This window comes from Temnothorax curvispinosus, unplaced genomic scaffold (genome assembly GCF_003070985.1).
Source record: "Temnothorax curvispinosus isolate PA1 unplaced genomic scaffold, ASM307098v1 QBEX01002996.1, whole genome shotgun sequence".
In the NCBI taxonomy this organism is placed as follows: Eukaryota; Metazoa; Arthropoda; class Insecta; order Hymenoptera; family Formicidae; genus Temnothorax; species Temnothorax curvispinosus.
The window spans coordinates 882,595-894,156 of NW_020212776.1; the positions used below are offsets into that span (position 1 = coordinate 882,595).

At 40.1% G+C, this 11,562-nt stretch overlaps 1 protein-coding gene across 2 annotated transcripts in view; it reads right to left on the reverse strand.

The window, feature by feature from the left end:
- The window catches only part of LOC112452166 (calmodulin-like), a 55,043-nt gene that overhangs the window by 41,925 nt on the left and 1,556 nt on the right, over window positions 1-11,562 (reverse strand). The gene's annotated exons all lie outside the window — the stretch shown is intronic.

Sequence of the window (11,562 nt, forward strand, 5' to 3'; positions counted from 1 at the left end):
TCTCGTTTCGCTCCCTGCTCGGCCCATTCGAGGGCTAATTCCCATGAAGTTTTACAAAGCTCGCTAAAATTACTACGCCGTTCTCGTCGAAATTATGAATACGCCTCGTCCTTCCCTTCTTCCCTACCTCCATAATTTCGAAAATAAAAGGAGAATATATTTAAAGAGTCTGGAGTCGAGTCAATTATTTTTTTCGGGAGAAAGAGCGATCGTATGATGTCGAATTAAAAATTTTCTGCAAAACAAATTCTATGATCTCATAAATTGTATAAAAAGAGTATTAAAAAAATATAGAGACTGCACTATGCGGAATAGAAAAATGGGTAAAACTGATAATGTTCGTACGCTCGAGGAACATACGGTGGTTTATCGTAGTCGTTTTCGATTGTGGATACGCGAAATTACCAGGAATTAACCGATTAATCACCATAACGGGGAGGACGACAAACGCGTTGAGGATGAACTCGTTAGCGGTGCGGTTAACCGCCTGTTTACAACCGATTTCGTGCACGACGCCATCGTTGAATATAATTGCGATTTCGATAAGCCTAATGATTGTGCGCCGTAACATTCACAAACCGATCTGAATTGTACCAGTTATTATGAGATAGGATTACATTAGGCATAACATTGCGCTGTTTTAAAGATCATAGTACTATTTGATTCATAAAAAAAGTAATTTCCCAGTTTCGCAGATCTAGTTTAATTATCAATAAAAATCGCGGACAAAAATTATCTCTAGAATTTTCAGAATTATACGGAAAGTTTATAATGTTAATCAGTAGTGATAGATGATGCAATTATTGGTAATTAGTAAAGATGAATGATTATTGTTAATTCTTATTAATAATTGAAAATAGATTTATACGTCTAATAAAAAATAATTTTAAAAAACTGAAGCATAAATTGATACTATGAGATGTAAATAATCGTGCTGGAAAAAAAGCAAACTACCCTCATGTGGAAAGCAAATGCCTGTATTATGAATAGCTATATGGTGAAGAATAAAAGATCGATTGAAAGAAAACACACGTCGACCGCTTGTCGACATTCTAGCTGACATTCTGTGTAGGCTTGGAAAATGAAATATTGTCATAACATATACCTCGATACTTCCTCCTTCCGTCGACGATCCGCGAAATTATAAATTCACACATATGTACTGCAATTATCTGATAATTTAAATAACGGCAATAATAATGGAAATAAAATCAATGCGGTATTATTCAGTATTATTAGCATGGAATAAATAAATTGGCGATTTTGTAAAAGAGATGTAGCTCCCATAGAAGCGCAATAAAGCACGCCTGAGCCAGTTTTATTGAAATATTAGTCGATCGCTGAGAGACTCGCGGTTTTCTGGTCAAAGTATATCGAAATTTATTGCAAGACTGATAAACGGTAAAGGCGATATAATAATTCTTACCCGAGTTCATAAACCGTTGCACAAAGGATCTACTATTCATTCCTTAACAGCATTCAGCCGAAGGCTGAACACTGTGGAGATATAAAAGCGAAAGATTAAGGGAACACGCATACCGAGCATTCAGTACTTTTTTGCTATTACTTGAACAATTTTTTACTGCAATCTTATTTCCAATGCATTGGCGACATATTTTTAACGTATATTATATGTAAAGTTCATAATATAGTTACAAATGTATTCAAGTTCAAGATGTGCGCTTAAAATTATAATTATAATGAATGCACGACTTATACGCCATATATTTTTCGCTCATTAATCTGTTAGTTTAGAGAAATAAATTGCATAGTCCAACTGCGAAAATACGGGACACATTGTTGCGCGACAAATATTTGTTCTTCGCTTCGCAGGCACCTTTGCAAATGTGGTTTTTTTCCGTGCATTCAACATCGCGGAATTGCGTTACGTAATGCAATTTAATATTTTCATATGGAAGAGAAACTCGGGTATCCCGAAATCGCGTGTCGCAAACGATAAACGATAAAACTTTTCCTTTGGCAGAAAAATGTATCGCAATCAGAGTGCAACGATCGCTGAACCGAAAAGCGAGCAATTGTCAGAGACAACATCGTTTCGCCCGTTCGTTGCAGTGTATTTGTTGCAATGCACTTAAAAGGGATATTTTATTTTCTCATACGCGCGATGCGTTGATAATCATCAAGTCACGTAGATTTTGATTTATAGATATTGAATCGCGAAAAAGTGGATTCGGTCGGAATCCGCTTTTTCGTGTACAATCTTAAAATCAGCTTCCGCGCGAATCGGATCGACGTTCCAGTCGTGGATGCGCCAAGTGCGGGATAGCACGAAAATCGCCCACGCGTTTCATATCGGAGACAAAGGAGGCCGAGTGGAGTGCAAAGTGGGACCAAAACGGGGATGAGAACGGGACAGAGAGCGAGCGGGGTACGGAACTTTCAGAGAGAAGGAGAGATCGGGCAACCTTCCCCACCTCCGGTTTAAAATACCACGAGACACCTAGTTGCGATGTATCTTGCAATTCTTCCCTCTTCTCTCTTCCTCCTCCATCGTTTCTCTCTCTCTCTCTCTCTCTCTCTCTCTCTCTCTCTCTCTCTCTCTCTCTTTTGTATATCCCCTGTGTCCTCACTTTTCATGATTCCCGGTAAAACGAGGGCTTACTCAGCAAAGACTTTAAGGTACCTGCCTGCAGCAGGAAGCAAGCATTCGAATGCAGCGTGATGCACCGCGGGGCGTACCTGAGCCATACCTCGTTTCGTCGAGTTCGCGAGTAGCCTTGGAATTTTTTATTGCAACGTCACGCGGGAGCAAGATATTTTCGGAGGACGTGGATCTCGTTTACTCTCTTATCTCTTATCTCGTATCTCTTATCGCGCGAATACGGTTTTCACATTTCTCGTATCGACGTCAGAGTAAATAATATGTGATTCATGTGATAAAAAGATTGCACGGTTCTCCGTGCAATATGGGAATGACCGATTTATTCAGCGCGCGCTCACCTTTGTTTGCTCTTTACACAATCTATAGAATATCGAGCAACAGGAGGTACGCGGCCGGCGAATAGATCTATTCCTGCAGGAATACGTCGTTCTCGGTGTGTGCACAGGAAAACGCTTCTCCTGTGAACGCTCTCCTGCTGTTATCATTGACTTTGGCTTGTGTAGAATCCGAGTTATGAATGATGTTCAACGTTGTAATAACATCAACGATCAGAGCGAGAGCGAGAGAGAGGATGAGACGGAGAGGAGGAGTTATAATTCCTAACTTTTGCCCGCTTTTGTGTCTCAGACGTAATGAATGCGGTTCCGTATAAAATTACGACGGGGGACGTCTCTTGAGTGGCCGTCGCGAGCCGAGCGACACCGAATGCGAGCCAGGCATCAAGTCGATCTAAATGCGAGTCCGTTCACTTAACGCATTCATGAAAGAAATGTGCATTAAGACGTGGAAGAGGAAGAAAGAAAAAAAAAGGGTAACGTCGTGAAAACTTTTCGACGCGAAATCCGCTTTCGCGGTCGGCAGCGAAACAGTTTGCATGAATCTACCCCGATTATGTTAATTTTTCCTTTCTTCGAAGGTAGAATTAATTGTTTTTAAGAGTTCGTGCAAACGCTTGGATTTTTCACTGCCAAAACGAATTCGTACGATGCGTACGTGGAGTAATATTACATTGTTATATAAAATTGACAACGTCGGCTCGTGAACGTAAAGAAAAAAAGCATTAGGTAGCCTCGTGATTCCGACGGATGGTAGCATCGATTAAAGGCGTACTGTAACAAGTTAGTGGCCACGTTTCTAGTATCATTACGGTGAACCTCATTCACGTCAAAGCGCGTTGAGTAAGTTTTTTATCGCGTTAACCATCCTGTCGCGCTCGCTGCGTGTTCCCTTCTATCTTTTAAACTGGAACGAACTCGGAGTCATCCGCGGGCATTCGTTTTTGTCAAAACGCCGTCGATTCGTTATGCAAATCGGACTTTCCATTAATGATATTAGATTGAGGAGAGAGAACCGTGCAATTTAATTAACGGAATAATCGTCACGTACCTACACGCAATCGCGGATAATATTTGCGGCTGCAATATTTCTCAAAATATAATATGTCTTTAGAGAATTAAATATGCGTTTACAATCTTGGCGTTCTAAACGTGGTTCACCGATAAAATATAGAAATGTAGAAGATGCAGTTTGATCATGTTAATAACGAGATATCGATTATACTTTCTCATCACGTATTAAAAAAGTCGCCGATAAATAAATTAAGAAAATATTAATTTATTGTAATATATTCCGTAAACTTTCTTAACATATTTTAATAAATCTGTTGTCAGATTCTTGCGTTCAGATTCTCCGTTATGGCGACAAACAATTTAACTACGAAAAGAATTTTCTCTTGATTCTGCGGTTTGAATATTCATGTAATTATGTGATTAAATCATATTATTCGTACAATCAGACGACGCTAATTTATGTGTAATTAAAGTACCATTAAAATTTTGCCTCTCTGCGGGAAGGATTTGTCCAGAACCTTCCGCAGCCCGTTGCAGTTGCCGTCCGATATTAATCAATTGGGTCAATTAAACTTTTATAAGAGTACGAGAAAGTGGACTCGGTTAAACGTAAGTTTGTCAGTGACAAGCGCACTCGGTACTTTTGTTCGCGCCACTTAAAATGGAATTATGAAATTATGGATCGTATTAATAGTGGCTGTAAAATATTCCTCGCACGATATTTTGTGACGACGTCTCCCGTTCTAGCAATTAGATCACTCGCTGATTACAACAAGCATCGGAGAGGGTAACTTCAATTCAATTTCACAAAAACATTTTCCCATAAAAGAATCCCAACGCGATCTTCATTCGCTACCTCGATTTGTCTAAATAAAAATTATCTTTATTGAATTGAACTTGTAGAACAGTGTTCAATTAAGACAAATATTCTGTAAAAATGCATGCTACGTCAATAAAGAATGTTTTGAGCGTGAAGAATAATTTGTTTCTTATCGCGTCGTCATGTCGCGCTTGGAAGTAAAGCGCTCGTCTGCGAAACATCGCGAAAATCCTGCGAGAATACCGTGCAAGGACGATAATGATTCAGTAATGGCTCACATCCTCGCCCGTATATGGGGTCTTGTGACGGTATAATGGATCATAATGCACGCTGCCAACGACAGTGATGATCGGCCAAAGGATACGATGTGATTGCGCAGCCAGCTTACTCACGGTTCTCTTAAATGTATACCTCGCCTGGTTTCTTCACAGCCGCTCTCGTGGCTTTCATAAAAAAAACTTCTCGCGGCGCAAAATAATCAATATGCCCTACATCTACGTCGATACGCTTCAATATGTGTCAATACGATACATCGGTGTCGAAACTGATGTAGCCGATATTCATTTATAAAAGAGAACGCGCATAAATCTGCCTGCGTGAACGCGTGACTCGGGCAGATTTATGCCGAAGCACGCGGCCGAGGATTCTGACATTTGCTAAGTATTCAAACATTATACCTCCCTAAATTTCATATTATTACTATTTTTATAAAACATGTGGAATATTTAATTAACTCTTTATAGAGCGGAAACGATACGGAAAGCGTAATTGGCGCGAGCTTATATTACATTACCCCGGGCGTATAAAATATATATAAATTTTTTTTGCAAAAAAAAGTTACAGCTTTCATTACATTTTTTTTACTGAGCAGCAAAATATTACTGCTGTCCATTTAACTAATAAGCTGCCATTGTTTCAAAACAGTCCGGATATAAAGCGATATATAGCAGCGTGTAAAAATGGAGCCGAAAGTGTACCCTAAAATACAAGCTTCATGAAATATACTTTAAGTGCACGCTCGTTGAGAGAGAGAGTGCAGCATATCTTTATCGCTTTTGCTCGAGATAATTTTAAGAAACATAAAAGTAGCGCTACACATCCGTATTTGGTTAAACGACTCGCGGGGAGCACAAACGTTATGCGAGCTATATCCCACGGTACGATCGAATGTGTTAGAGCTATTGAATTCACACTGACGACCACCAGATATCTTGATGCAACTCGGATAGCACCGGGCGATACTGGAAGAGGGTTACCGTTATACCGGAATGTGATCGAATAACAAGAAAATCCCGCTCAATTTCCCATTAAGTCGTCTTTACGCGTCACCTTTGTGCGACACAATTCCTAATGTAGTCCCGACAGGCTCGCTCCCGTGTGTCGTGCCCTCGTGTCTCCTAAGCTTATGATTTATGCGCGCGTTTCGCCGCGGGACATTTTCCAAGCGTGTCCTCATTTCCATACTTTGCGCCGCTCACCGTGTTTCTCGGGCGAGAATCGAATTCACGTGGTAAAGTACGCGCCGCGTGGATTGTTAATGATTAAGAAAGTGTGAGTTCGCGCATGCACCAACTCTCAACCAAAGTTTTCATCGCCGTGCGTTTTCAGAGCGTCAATCAGACCAAGAGAACATATACCGTAACGACCGAGATGTTCTACTTAATAGAGTTAGTCGCCAACGCTTTTCGCCGAGAAGACGTCTTTGCCCGTCCGGGAATTGCGCGCGCTGCTGTTAAAAGTATCCTAAACAGCATCGTTAATTAAAGAAGTTGAACCACACAGAGAAGTTCCGAGTGGCTCTAAGCAAATAAATTACTCAGGGTGGTTTTACATATCGCTGTGTGATAAAAAGCGCAGCCTCTTGATTAAAATTAATGCGAATCTGTGAGGTTGCTCTTCTCCGCCGTGTATATGTTACCGTTAGAACTCGAATTCTGTCAATACCCGATTTAACTAATAAGTCAAAACTAGTTTTATCAAAGGCCTTTCGTCAATACTAAGTATTAACTGGTCAATTCTAGAAATAACAATGAACTGTCAGTGAAAACTAGATCTGACTGAAAAATCGATTTGTTAAAATATGACAAAATATCCACATATGATAAAATATCCACCCGCTTTGTTAAAACAGAAGTTCATTATTACTTTTCCCTAATAGTTACAACTAGTTTTACTGAAAAATGTGTTTTAACGGTAAGTGTGCTCCGTTAAAACTGATTTTAACTCGTCAGAACGGGTATTAACTGAAAATTTTTTAGGGAATACCGGTATTGTCAAATATATTTGATTATTTCTGGAATTAACCAGTTAATACTAGTATTGACGAAAAGCTTTTGATAAAACTAGTTTTGACTAGTTAAATCGGGCATTGACGGAATTCGAGTTCTAACGGTAACATATACACATGTCAGATTTTACTCGGTTCAATTTTTAATTTAATGAAATTAGAACGGAAAATATAACAATTGATTTTACGGATGAAGAACGTCGTACTGGCGAGGGATTTCGACGCCTGGAAAATTCTTCGTGCGATTTTATATAAGACCAAGACGATAGATCCCCCCGAGAATTGTATAGTCAAGCATCAAAAGTGGCCAAGCATCCACGTCTCCAGTTTATGTCACGTATATAAAGGCCTCTCGTAAACTATCTCCGACGATATATTGCATATAAGTATGAGACGACGCGTTAAACAGTTCGAGTGAGTGCAGTCATAACGGCAGCAGTAAATAAAATAATAATTCCGTTCAAATGGATATAGAGTTATAACAAAATTACGACGACGACAACAACTCCGAACCTACTTCTAATGTTACCTAAGTTTAAGTAAGACGCGCGACAACTATATAGTCTCTTAACAATGCAAGTCCGACCGTCGCGAATTCGTTCGATTTACGGCCATAAATCGCGACGCGGTATGGGAATGACCTATCGAGAACTATCTTTACATCGGTAAACCCTATCACAATTGACTCCGCGCAGACGGTATTTAGCGCCGGTGTCCCCGGTCGCCGGTCGTATCTGCACCGCGTCTCTGCCTATTTGTCTCGTCGCACGACAACGAACTCGGCCGGAATTTCCCGTCTGCGCGAGCGGAACGTAACGTCGCACGATAAAGGCACTCGGGGTATGGCACCCTCGCAAAAGTCGTAGACTCGCCCCCGGGGGACAATGCTCGGACCCACCATCCTTTCCGCTTCAGCGCGCCGTGCCTTCAGCGCCCGGCACGCACATGTGTGTGTATGCCGGTCCCCATGTAGCCGAAACGTGTCGGAAAATGGAATTTCTACGAAGGAACTTTGTGCACGTGTACCTCGTGAAGTGGTCCAGATAACATCGCCGACGCGTATACGAGTTGTCGCGTCTAAAAGATACATATGCAAATAACATCGCATGCAAATGTGTCGTTACGCCGAAATTGTTGATACCTTCAATATTGTTAGTTTTAAGATATCATATATTGGGATAGTATATTTGACTCGACCAAATCCGCTGTGTACGTGCGTAATAGAAATTCCATGTTCGAACATTTCTCGTACGTATCTCGCGATCTGATACCGTTTCTCATGTTCGCGAGCATAAAATTCGTTTATTTGCAAGGAATGCAACGAACAAAAATTCTACGAGGCATTAACGCGATATATGTGTAGAGAAAGACGAAGTATAATATGTTACATATTTTCCGAAAAAAAATCGTTTCTTGAAACTGGAAAAATATCTCTTTATCTTAAAGTGGAATAATTAAAGGGGCAAATTAAAAATGAGAAATAAATAAGAAATATAAAATTAAATATAAAATAAATGTAATAAATAAAAAAAAAAAACAATAAAAACCCATGTTATTTTAAAAACATATTCTTTTCTCATTATATCTACTTTTTTATCTGACTTTAATTATATTTAATTATTATGTATAAATCTCGTCTCTGTATTTTCATGTTTTTCCAGCAGAGCGTAATCACCGCAAATACAGGATTTTTACTATTTGCCGCGAATACACGTTTTACTATTTTTATAAATAACGTAAATCTTAAAATATAGAAAAAGCTCGCATTCTCTAATTTATCTTAATATTGAGTTATATAGACATAGTGCAATTTTAATACGTACGTATTTACACATGCCATTTTCAGATAAAAGCATGTGTAACAGAACTAGCATTCAATGTTTCTACTTCCGCTTTGAAATAAAAACTGATCAGGGACGATTCAGTTGAATATGTACGCGTAAGAGATTTTTCCAACTTCGAAAATCTTGAAACGCGATGAATTCGAGTTTCGCTTCGACGTCTCTTCAATGTAATTACTCGCGAAGGAAACTTCTCGGCACGAAAAGCCGTCTTTAAATCCGTACGTTGATTTAAATAAACATTTGACACACTCAGCAAAGTGACGTCGGACGGCTGCCAAACGTATATCTGTATGTCAAAAGCTATGTGCACGCGTTAATTCACTTTGCCGCTTTAATTACGGCTAATTAAATATTTCTACAGGAGGGGGATGGCGGGGGAACGAAAGAGCATTCTATCCGCTATATCGAATAGCGGACATTTGACGCCACCGCAGGCAAGTGTCGACTGAGCCACCCTCGCTTTGAACCCCGTAATCGACGCATTCGCAGTAATGATCCCGCGGTTAACGCTATAATGCGCGGCAGACGACTATCTTATTTCGCGTGTGCCCGAAATGGGATATTTCTCTTGGAATATATCTCTCTCTCTCTTGCTCCTGTACAAAAACCTGATGCAGAAGGATACTCGCGTGAAGAGCGCGGCTCACCAGTTCCCGAGTCTCGATTCAGATATGTAGCGCAGTCACGCGATCGTTCTCACAGGAGATATTCTCGGTCTGTCTGACATAATGCTGATAGTTACCACTTCACCGATCCACGGAATCGCATATCTTTCTTGTAAAAAAATCACCGGGCCTTCCACATGTATTTGCGCAAAATGTTGCTCTTCAATTTGCGAACCTTAAGCGTGTAAGCGTTCAATTTGCGTACTCGATTGTATTTATTCCACCTATATGCTAGCAATTCCATGGATACACCCTAATATTTTGGTTTTACATTGATAACGAGGGTGAGGAAAGAGCGTATGACAAAGATTTTCTTTTCACCTTTGTACATCGTTTCGCAATCTGTCCCGATACATCAATTTTATTCTCTTTTCCATTCACGTTCGTTACTTAGTCATGTCCGGCTCAATCAATAGGCTATTATTAGTGGATAATTGACTTATCGAAAAAAAAAATGGGCATACCTGCCTCATGCAACCCGGGCTTTCATTTCGGATTACAATGGCGCGGTGGGGGAAGCGCAAGCACGCGTATTACGCATCGCTGATCGTCGGAGGCATAATTGCGTGTAAACGAATACGCAGGCATGCAGTTAATTGCACATTATTTCAGCGTGACGCGCGCGGCCACGTCGTAAATAAAAAATGAAATGGAAATCTCTGTAACACCCGTGCAACATTCTTGCGGTTTAACGTCGAAACCAAAATTCGTTCATTTGAAACCGAGAAAACCGAGTATCCCGACGTTCTATACGTATATACAGCCGAGTAAATATTTATCTTCTATACAAAGAACGTGACAACTCCGCCAATTAAGAAATTTTTAGGGATCGCATCGCTTGCAGTAGAACTTTAGCCTTTGAAAATGTCTAACGAGATATGGGCGCAGGTGTACGTTCGAAGTTCCCGGAATTCGGCAAGTAAATTATCAACGAAAAGCAGAATGATACACAGTTAAAAGTTAAGTGTCTTTCCCAAGCAGTTCGATGGTTGATTCCAAGTTAAACTACAACATTTTTTTATGTAAAACGCTTTTAGAGTACTGCGAGAAAAGTAGAAAATTAAGGAGGAAAATCTCTCGCGAAGACGGAACGTATATACAAATAGAAGAAGATACAATAATTGTAATGTGCAGCGGCGTATCTCTAATTTCTGAGAATACGCGCCACTCGGGACCATAATCCTTTTTCTCCGGGAATTATCTAAGCAATTATTGTTTGCTCACAAGCGCACCGTTACAAGTAGTGTCCTACCTTTTGACTAGAATTAAAAGTTTACATGCGACTGATACAATTGTCTTTTAAGTTACCCTGCTTGCGCGAACTTTGATTGTGCCTATCCTAACTATACCGCGCCGGCGTAATCACTGATGCGATAAGAGAAAGAAAGTCTTGTCGCTGGAAATGCATCTGTGATTTCTAAATAGTTATCTCCCGCGTTAAATTTCGAATTTAGATCACGACGAAGTTATGGCATTCGTGGATTTCTATCCGAGATTCGAGATATTTCTGTTTCGAGAGAGGCAAGAGAGTTTCTAAAATTAAATAAATCTCGTCGCTGTAAAATAAATAGGATTGGATGACAAACGTTCGAGTGACGATGCCACGTCGATACGATCAGTGGTGCAAAGTGGATCGACAATTATGCTTCACGGTCCGTCAAGCTCTCCACGACGATGGGAGGCAGGGATGGTTAAGCTCCGAAGCAGAATGTCAATGAATAAACGTAAATTATGCACGCCGTAAACCAAGTGAGGAATTCTAATAATCGGTCGAAAGCTAAGCTTTATTGCTCACGTGTCGGTGGATGAGATTAATGAAATGTATACCGAATGTGATATATAATTTCCGCAGTTAATTATAACAAAACTAATGGCATTGTGTTACTAGTTATGTTATACTGCAAACCACAGTTTCTATTAAACTATGACACACACACACACACACACACACACACACACACACACACACACACA